The 8,268-nt window shown below is 34.7% G+C and overlaps 1 pseudogene across 1 annotated transcript; it reads left to right on the top strand.

The window, feature by feature from the left end:
* The first annotated feature begins 2,047 nt into the window (after positions 1-2,047).
* LOC18596688 (protein LIGHT-DEPENDENT SHORT HYPOCOTYLS 10 pseudogene) lies at positions 2,048-7,845 on the top strand (annotated as a pseudogene). The gene is made up of 2 exons (XR_016027006.1): positions 2,048-2,806; positions 7,498-7,845. The product of XR_016027006.1 is annotated as a protein LIGHT-DEPENDENT SHORT HYPOCOTYLS 10 pseudogene (transcript).
* The last annotated feature ends 423 nt before the right edge of the window (positions 7,846-8,268 follow it).

Here is an 8,268-nt window from a genome sequence, read left to right as displayed (position 1 = left end):
CAAATCACTTTCGTGAAAAAGAAGGGTTGGACAGTATCTGACCTGACGACCTTTACAAAATGACCAAATGAGCCTGGGCAAAGCTTTGGTGTTCAACGACATGACTCGAAAAAGCAGATAAAATTAAGCTTGAACTAATTTTGCCATTTCAATGGTATGCAAAAAGATCCATTTTGCTGATTTTCTCAGGTACGTACGATTTATTCCTGCATTGAATTTGAAGCTTACGAAAAGCAAAATAAAAAATCAAAAAAGAAACAGTGAATCACTCTGAAATGCCAAAAAATAAGTGGTACATATTGAAAAGGTTGTGTCAAAACCCAGACAGCATGATGAAACATAACTATTCACTAGCATATACTGAGGGTTTTGGACCCCATTTTCCCAAAGATGTCTGTCGATTTTGCATCAAAATGATCCATCCTTAATTTCTTTCTGCCACACCGGTTTGTATTTGCATTTCCGATTAATAAAGAAGCATTATTATCACAGAGAGGGGGTATTGTTTTGCTCTCTCCTCCTTTTCCTTTCTCGGCCTAAAATGGAAAGCTTTCATATCAATTTACTGTGGGTGCAAATAAAAGAGAAATTAAGGAATCTTGTCCACTATATATTTCCCTAAAGTAAGCAGAGTTGACGGTCTCAACATTTGGCCGATTGATTCAACAGCTGTAATTTCAGATTGGAAGGGTGCATGCTCCTGAAATTCATTGATAAAATAAGATCCAATATGGATCTTCAATTCTTCATCAAGAGAGTTGCTTAGATGCCTTGGATATAGTACCTTGTTGTCATCAAATTCCCAAGATGGTAATTCCACCCCCCCACCCCCTAAATTTAGGGCTTGCTATTTAGGGATCCAAAGAAAAGGGGTAGGTTAAAAAAACTTGTACTACCATATATATGCAACAATAATAATAACAACTGCCCCCAAAAATTGGAAATGTTTTCATTGTGACAGCAACTCAAATTAACAAACCCCATGATATGATGATGGGTCTTAGCCTATAAAACAAAAGATCACAAGCATATAGTAGACATACGCGTTTGTTGATTTGAAATAAATAATAGAAAACCAAACTATCTTAATAAATTTTTGGACCCCATGTCCGCTGCTTGGAAAAGGAGTAAATACCCTTTTAATTCAAATCTGAATACCAAACTGGTCTCCCGAATTCAACAATTGAAAGCAGGAAAATCTTTTGCAGATCCAATTAATTCCTTTGCTATCTTCCAGTAAAATAAAGAGAAAAATTGGACCCGTAATCTCCTTTCATATGCATGCACATGATGAATATTTTGTCATTTCCATGCATGCATATATGCACTAAAAAACCTGACATAGCAGAGCTTAAAACTTTCAGGCATTGTTCAAGGGGTATCTCTGATATTCCCTGGTTCCCATGCTTAATCAAGGAAAATTTGCAAAAGCAAGTTTGGGTAATAGGTACAGAGAAAGACAAGGACATCAACTGATCCACCCAAAGAATCGACTAATAAACCAAGGAAACATCAGCAATACCACTAACATATAATTCTGTATTATGATCAGTCATTATTACTTTATTAGTGGTGATGGATATAGATCATAGTGGTAATTATTTTTTGCAGAAATCTTCTTTGCAGAAAACCATGTTTCTTCTAGACTCTAGTTTGATATATACCAACTGCTTTTTCACACACCGAGTCAAACGCCACCAACTTTTGAGTTAATTTTTTCCAGGTTAGTCACTTCTTCCAGAGAGACTAAAACTTTTGGTTTTTTTTTTTCTTTGGGAAAACAAGTCAAGTTCAACTGGCACTAAGGTTTACGGTGGTTAAACCGAGTTAGTAACAATTTTCCTTTGCACCGACTAACAAGTTACCAAAAGTTTCATGGATACATGATGATGAAAATAATTCAAATGACAATGATGATAATGATTGTAGAGATGATGGCATACAATAATTATACACTACAATTAAAAAAATGTTTATTAGTGCAAACAGTGTGAAGGAAAAGGAGAAATAAGAAATGAGAGAGAAGAAGAAAAAGAGGAACAAAGCACCTTCATAGAGGGCCCATAACATGTCTCCTCAGTTAGACCCAAAGATGTGATTTTCGTCTTTCTCTCCACTGCACTATCCCTATTCTTTCACCCTCTCTCCATCACCTTTTTTTTTTTTTTTAATTATTATTATCAGTTCTTGTCAAAAATACCCAAGAATTCCTCTGGACAAAGAATTCTAATTAATCATGTCGGGTGATGTAGCCAAAGCTTCTGCCGAAGGGTCCTCACGGTCCTCCGGTAACCACCACCAGCAGCCCCAGCCGGCTCCGTTGAGCCGTTATGAGTCCCAGAAACGGCGAGACTGGAACACTTTCGGGCAGTATTTGAAGAACCAAAGGCCTCCAGTGGCACTGTCACAGTGTAACTGCAACCATGTTCTTGATTTTCTTAGATACCTTGATCAGTTTGGCAAGACTAAGGTTCACCTTCATGGTTGCGTCTTCTTCGGACAACCTGACCCGCCTGCACCGTGTACTTGCCCACTAAGGCAAGCCTGGGGGAGTCTTGACGCACTGATCGGACGCCTGAGAGCTGCTTATGAGGAGCATGGTGGGTCATCGGAGACAAACCCTTTTGGAAACGGAGCAATTCGGGTTTATTTGCGTGAAGTGAGGGAGTGTCAAGCTAAGGCCAGAGGGATTCCGTATAAGAAGAAAAAGAAGAAGAAGAATCTAATTAAACCCAACGACGAGGCAAAGTCATCCAAGCAGCAGCAGGTCTCTTAGCTAGGAGCTTTGGCTTCTTCAGAGCAAATGGTAATTTTATTGTCTTTAATATAGATAACATAATAATATTAGTTTTTTCGCTTAAATTTCTTTTCTATCTTTGCCCTCAAATTAATCTAGTTTCATCTCGCAACATAAATAAAATACAAAGAGAAATATACACAATTCAGCTCGAATAAATTCAAGAATTAAAAATTAGATTTTGCTTTAAATTTTTACATGAAAAAATTTGGAACTGATTAGTCGATTTAGATAACATTGGTATATTTACAACCGAAGGAGCATAGTTTCATAAGTTGGGATCTTATTTCATTCGTAAAACCCTAAACCCTTTGCTGCAAAACCCTAATTCTAAGTTCTAACACTGACCCATTGAGGCCTTTACAGTGAAGAAGTGTGTGGTAAGTAATTTTACCTCAAACTTTTTACCCATCTCTACTATTACGTGCCATAATTGAACTCCAAAGATTACCCCTCTCTTTCTTTCTGTCTTGCTTTCTCTCTCTCATATCATGCAAAAAAAAAAAAAAAAAAACCCCACTGTTTTGTGTGGTTTCCTTATTAAATATTTCTCACTTGTTTACCTTTTCCCTTGTTTTTTCGTTCTTTTCTGATTCTGTTTGATTTTGTGCTCCCCATGAATGTCCACGTGATATACATATATATCAGACTTCTCATGTGAAATTTATGTGCAAATTAAAATTAACATTCAAAAATTTCATTATAATTACCTTCAAGGGTTTCTGGTCCAACCTTTCAAAATAAAACAAAGGTTTCTCGTACAAAGTGGTCCAAAATTATCTTATGTCTTAACCTTCGTGTGGTGGAATTAATTTATATATAGCTAGTAGGATATATTCTCCAACAGTTAATCAATTAAAATTCATTTGTTGTCATCGTATCTGGCGGAGCTCCCTTCTTTGATTTCTTCTTTATAAATTAATGAAATGCATAACAGGATTGTGCTATCTAGGCATTACGTACGTATACATTTTTAATTTTGTGATATCTTCATTTGTATGGTCTAGCCTGTCTTATCTTGACCTGGCTGTAATTAGATTGTGTTTCATTATTGGAGTTCTTACACTTTTCATCAGGCTAATCAAGTGGGACATATCATTAAATAACATTAAAGATTAATTATAAAATTGTGGCAAATACGGCAATTAAGATATTTTGTGAGAGCTTAAACATTTGACTAAGACAAGAAGAGGCTTAATCCTTTCCTAGCTACTTAATTATGTATATATATGTATAAGTACAATTACATTGTACTATACTTTACACATAAGTCTAAACTAAACACTAGAGACAAGCCTCCATGCTTTGAGTTATTTTTGCTGGGAGCATTAGTACCATGCTGAGAGCTTTATCCTAACTTTTCCAAGAAGAGAAAGATGCATAACCTTTCAAAGAAAAAACTAATAATGGAAAGGGGAGAAAGATGGAACCTTAAATCCAACAGTTTCCTCTTCTTCTTCTTCTTCTTTTCTTACTCTTTTTGGTACATTGGAGAAAACTTAAAGAGGAAAGGGAATTTGAATCTTAAACCTTAACACTCTTAAGGAAGACAACAAGTACCACTAGACCAAATCTACTTAAGTGATTTAAAATTTTAGCAGATTACATTCTATATGATTAGGCTGGATTCTTTGCTAGATGTTGAAGGTGTGGTGAAACCAAACAAGGAGTTGGTGGAGATATATTGAGTTGGGATGTAAAAGATGGTTTCAGTTTTTGTTGGGCTGATTCCTCCTTTCTCTTAATTAATAATAAAATATGTGAAGAAACCATTTTCATTGGTAGTTGAAGCCATTCCCTCCATTCACAGCCTCATTGGGCACTGATTTAGTTTTACATCGTTTTGGGAAATAATTTTGATTACACCTTTTCATGGAAATATATATATATATATCAAACTTCTATATTTACAGGCAATAATGTAGTACTATAATCTTTTTCTTTTGTTGTTAAGGTAATGTGGTATACTTGCAATGTGTGTAGATTAGTATTAAATATGATTAACCAATGCACTCATGGGGGACAACCCAACAATGGATTTCAAAACTTTTAAATTTTTTAATCTTACACTGATCAAATCAATCACTGGAAAAGGAGAGACGGTTTAAAAGGAAGAAGGGTAACTCATTTCCATTTTCAAGAAAGTAAAAGAATATAAACTGGCCTTAGCTAGCCCCTGTCTGGTTTATGACCAGCTGGTTAAATGAATTTTTTAGTTTTTTTTTTTTTGGAGGGGATTTCGATCTTATTACATTGCATTTTGAATTATTAAATAGAAAAAAAAAACAGATTAATTTATTTCGAGTTCTAGTTTATGCAGTGGAGGGAGAGTCATAAGTGTAATATCTTAGGTATTTAATGAGGTGAGTAACAATTTTTTAAACGATTTTTGTCAATTAGCTTACTAAATTTATTAAACTTAGATTAAAAAAAGTAGAAAAAACAAGAATGCTGTTGTTTGTGTAAATAACAAATGCCGTGAATGACAAGTAGCTTGACCCTGGAAGCAAGTAGAGTTTAGACCGTACACACGTGCATATATATAAAGCTACCATTACTGATTCCTATGAGGAATATCAGGGAATAGAGAGAGAATAACACTGCTACTCTTGTCCTTGGTCTTTCTGATCACTTCCTTGCCCTGATTTGTACGACGTCTAATACTATACAATTGTCCTAGGATGTAACATCTTTAAAAATTCTTTTCACCCCTTTTTTTTATTCTACATTTCCTTTGGAGAAACAGTGATAAAGGAGGAACAGTTTGGACTGGAAGATGTTAAGATTTTTGAATCATTTCATCTACTTGTTTAGCAGGTTGAAATCCGATCATGCTAGCTTCTTTTGCATGCCCCAGTCAGAATCACCGTGTAAATCAATATAACAATACATGCAAATGCACTTAATCACAACTTAGTTTCAGGCATTTCATTCACTATGATATTCTTCAAGAGTTTCAGCTTATGTTTAGAGGTTGAGGAGAAGCACTCATGAGAGACAACGGTCAGATTTCTTATTTAAATTAAAATGAAATGAATGAGCATGTTATCAAATTATTTGGCTTAAGACAAAAACGAAAAGAACATATATAAAAAACTTATGATATATTTTATCAATATTATATCTATTAAAATATAAAAATAATGGTAATTTTCATCTATACAGAGAAAAAAGATTAATGAGACATCTCTAAATCTTGCAACTTAGAGGGTTTTGAAGGAGTGCCTATCTCCCCTCCCCTCCATGAGAGCTAAAGCTAATGTGTTGTTTTAAGAAATATTCTTTATTTTGTATGTTGAGCAAATAAAAAAATTCTTTATTTTGTATTTCAATCTCACCATGTTGAAGAAAAGTTAATACATTCAATTGAAAAATTATCTAGGTTCTACTACTTCAGGATTGTGTCAAAGCTATGTAATAAAATTACTATTTATTAAAAATTTCAATATAATGCATCAAAGATTCTTTATGTTTTAGTTAGCCAGTATGTCAGTGAACAATTGCACTTGTTTCAATCTTTTGAAAATTTGAGTCTCAACCTAGCGAATCATTGTGTCGATTCCTTGGCGAAAAGGGTTGTGAATAGGAAGGAGTTGTTTGTGGGATGGTGCTTGAAATGTTCTGTCTGCTCATTCATTAAGATTAATTGATTCTGTTATAGAAATTACAAGATGATAGACAATATAAATTCTCTAATTAAGCCGAGTTATTGTTCGAAATGGTGATTTTGTTTAAGTGTCATTTCTCCTCTAGCTTGGGAGAATGGTTTTGATGTGGTGGGTGTTACCATCACTACATTTGTTTATCACACTTAAGTCAAACTGAATTTAACTTGAGCAAATCTTAATGAAATTATGATTTAACAAAGAAAAAGTCTTAGCCTAGCCCTCAAGACACTTGCGAATAATTAGTCTAGGAAAAATATATGATTAATTAGATCACAAGCAAGCTAGATTCAAGTCGTCGTAAACTTTTCTAAGCTTGCATTCCAACTTCTCTATACCCTTTTTAGGTTTTGTTGTTGGGGGGAGGGGGGGGGGGGGGGGGGGGGGGGGGGGGGGGGTGGTGTGATCCTTTATTCTTAGGTTACACTCTTTTGTTGTTTTCAAGTCGTAATTTACTAAGACATGGAATGTTATTCAGACCACATTTCTAACATCAATTATCAGGTTTGATAGAAGGGAAAAGGGAAGAATAAACTATTTTCTCTTATTTGGTAACAAGGAATAAAGAGGAGATGAATAGAATGTAGAAAAAAGGAGGAATGTACTCATATTTTTCTCACTTTGTTTGGTAGGAAGGAAAAAAAAAAAGAAAAAGAAAGGTGAAATTTTTATCTTCCCACTGATCCTTTTCATTCTGTTTCCCTTGGAGAATGTGTTAGATATCATCATCCAATATTGTTATCCTCTTTACCAATCACATATAGCTAGGTACGGACTACAGAATCAATTGCATTGTTTTTATCCTGTGATTGTTTCCTTCGGTTAAGGAAATGTTGATTTCTTTCTCATTTTGCACTGATATTGCTTCATCATGTATCAGATTGTCCCTTGTCTCCTCTGATTATGTTCTCTCTATATATGATCCTAAAAGCATTTCCACATGCCATATCTTTAACTTGGATGTAGAAGTTAGAGAAATTAATGTCTCAGGAGAATTAACGTTAGCCTTTGATATTTGTGAATATTGGGTTGCAGGATGATCAGCAATGACCAAACCAGAGGGGGAGGGGATGGGTATACAAAAAAGGCAAACGTTTGAAGGTTGTAGCACTACTGCTTTACTGTTAAGGTTCTATCGCTTTGCATGCGCAGTACTTGGAAAGTCCTGTACCTAATAATGCTTGCCATAGCAAAGCTTGTCAGAGTTGTTTCTCATGCTATTTATGGCATTTTAATTAATTATCATATCACCTTGTAAGTTAACTTACATCTTATCTTAGACGTATAAATTAAGGATAGAATATATATATATATAGCAAACATTAATTACGTGTAGTTTGTGTTACTTCTTTAAAGCAGGATCAGAAAGTGGTTTTCTCTTCATATTCGGCCTGAACTTGCACTTAGCTTGTTAAAATACTGGCATATACATATCTTTATATTCAGTTTCCATGGTACCCAGATTTTGGAGTATGAAGATATATAGAGCCAAAGAGTAACAATATATATAAATAGTCATCCTAGCTTAAATGTTTAAGCAATATCACCGTAGGTCGACAAGGTGTTGTACGTCTGAGGAAGAATGGTGTTCAAAAACCTATATCTTTCCAACGACCTCAACAAAAATAATACTCCGGCTAGGCCAAAACTTAGCTGGAACGGCATGCATGATGGTAGTGGAAATGTTAAGTCCTTACTAAGCTAATGTGCTAGCTATGGAGGTCTAGAGGTAGTGTTAACCTACACAATCGTGGCATTATTAGTTTTATGGCACCTAAAAACTGTTCACAGAAACTATATGACGAA

This window comes from Theobroma cacao, chromosome 6 (genome assembly GCF_053813885.1).
Source record: "Theobroma cacao isolate CCN51 chromosome 6, ASM5381388v1, whole genome shotgun sequence".
In the NCBI taxonomy this organism is placed as follows: Eukaryota; Viridiplantae; Streptophyta; class Magnoliopsida; order Malvales; family Malvaceae; genus Theobroma; species Theobroma cacao.
Note: the sequence above shows the minus strand (reverse complement) of the source record. Positions and strands in the feature narration are given on the sequence as shown.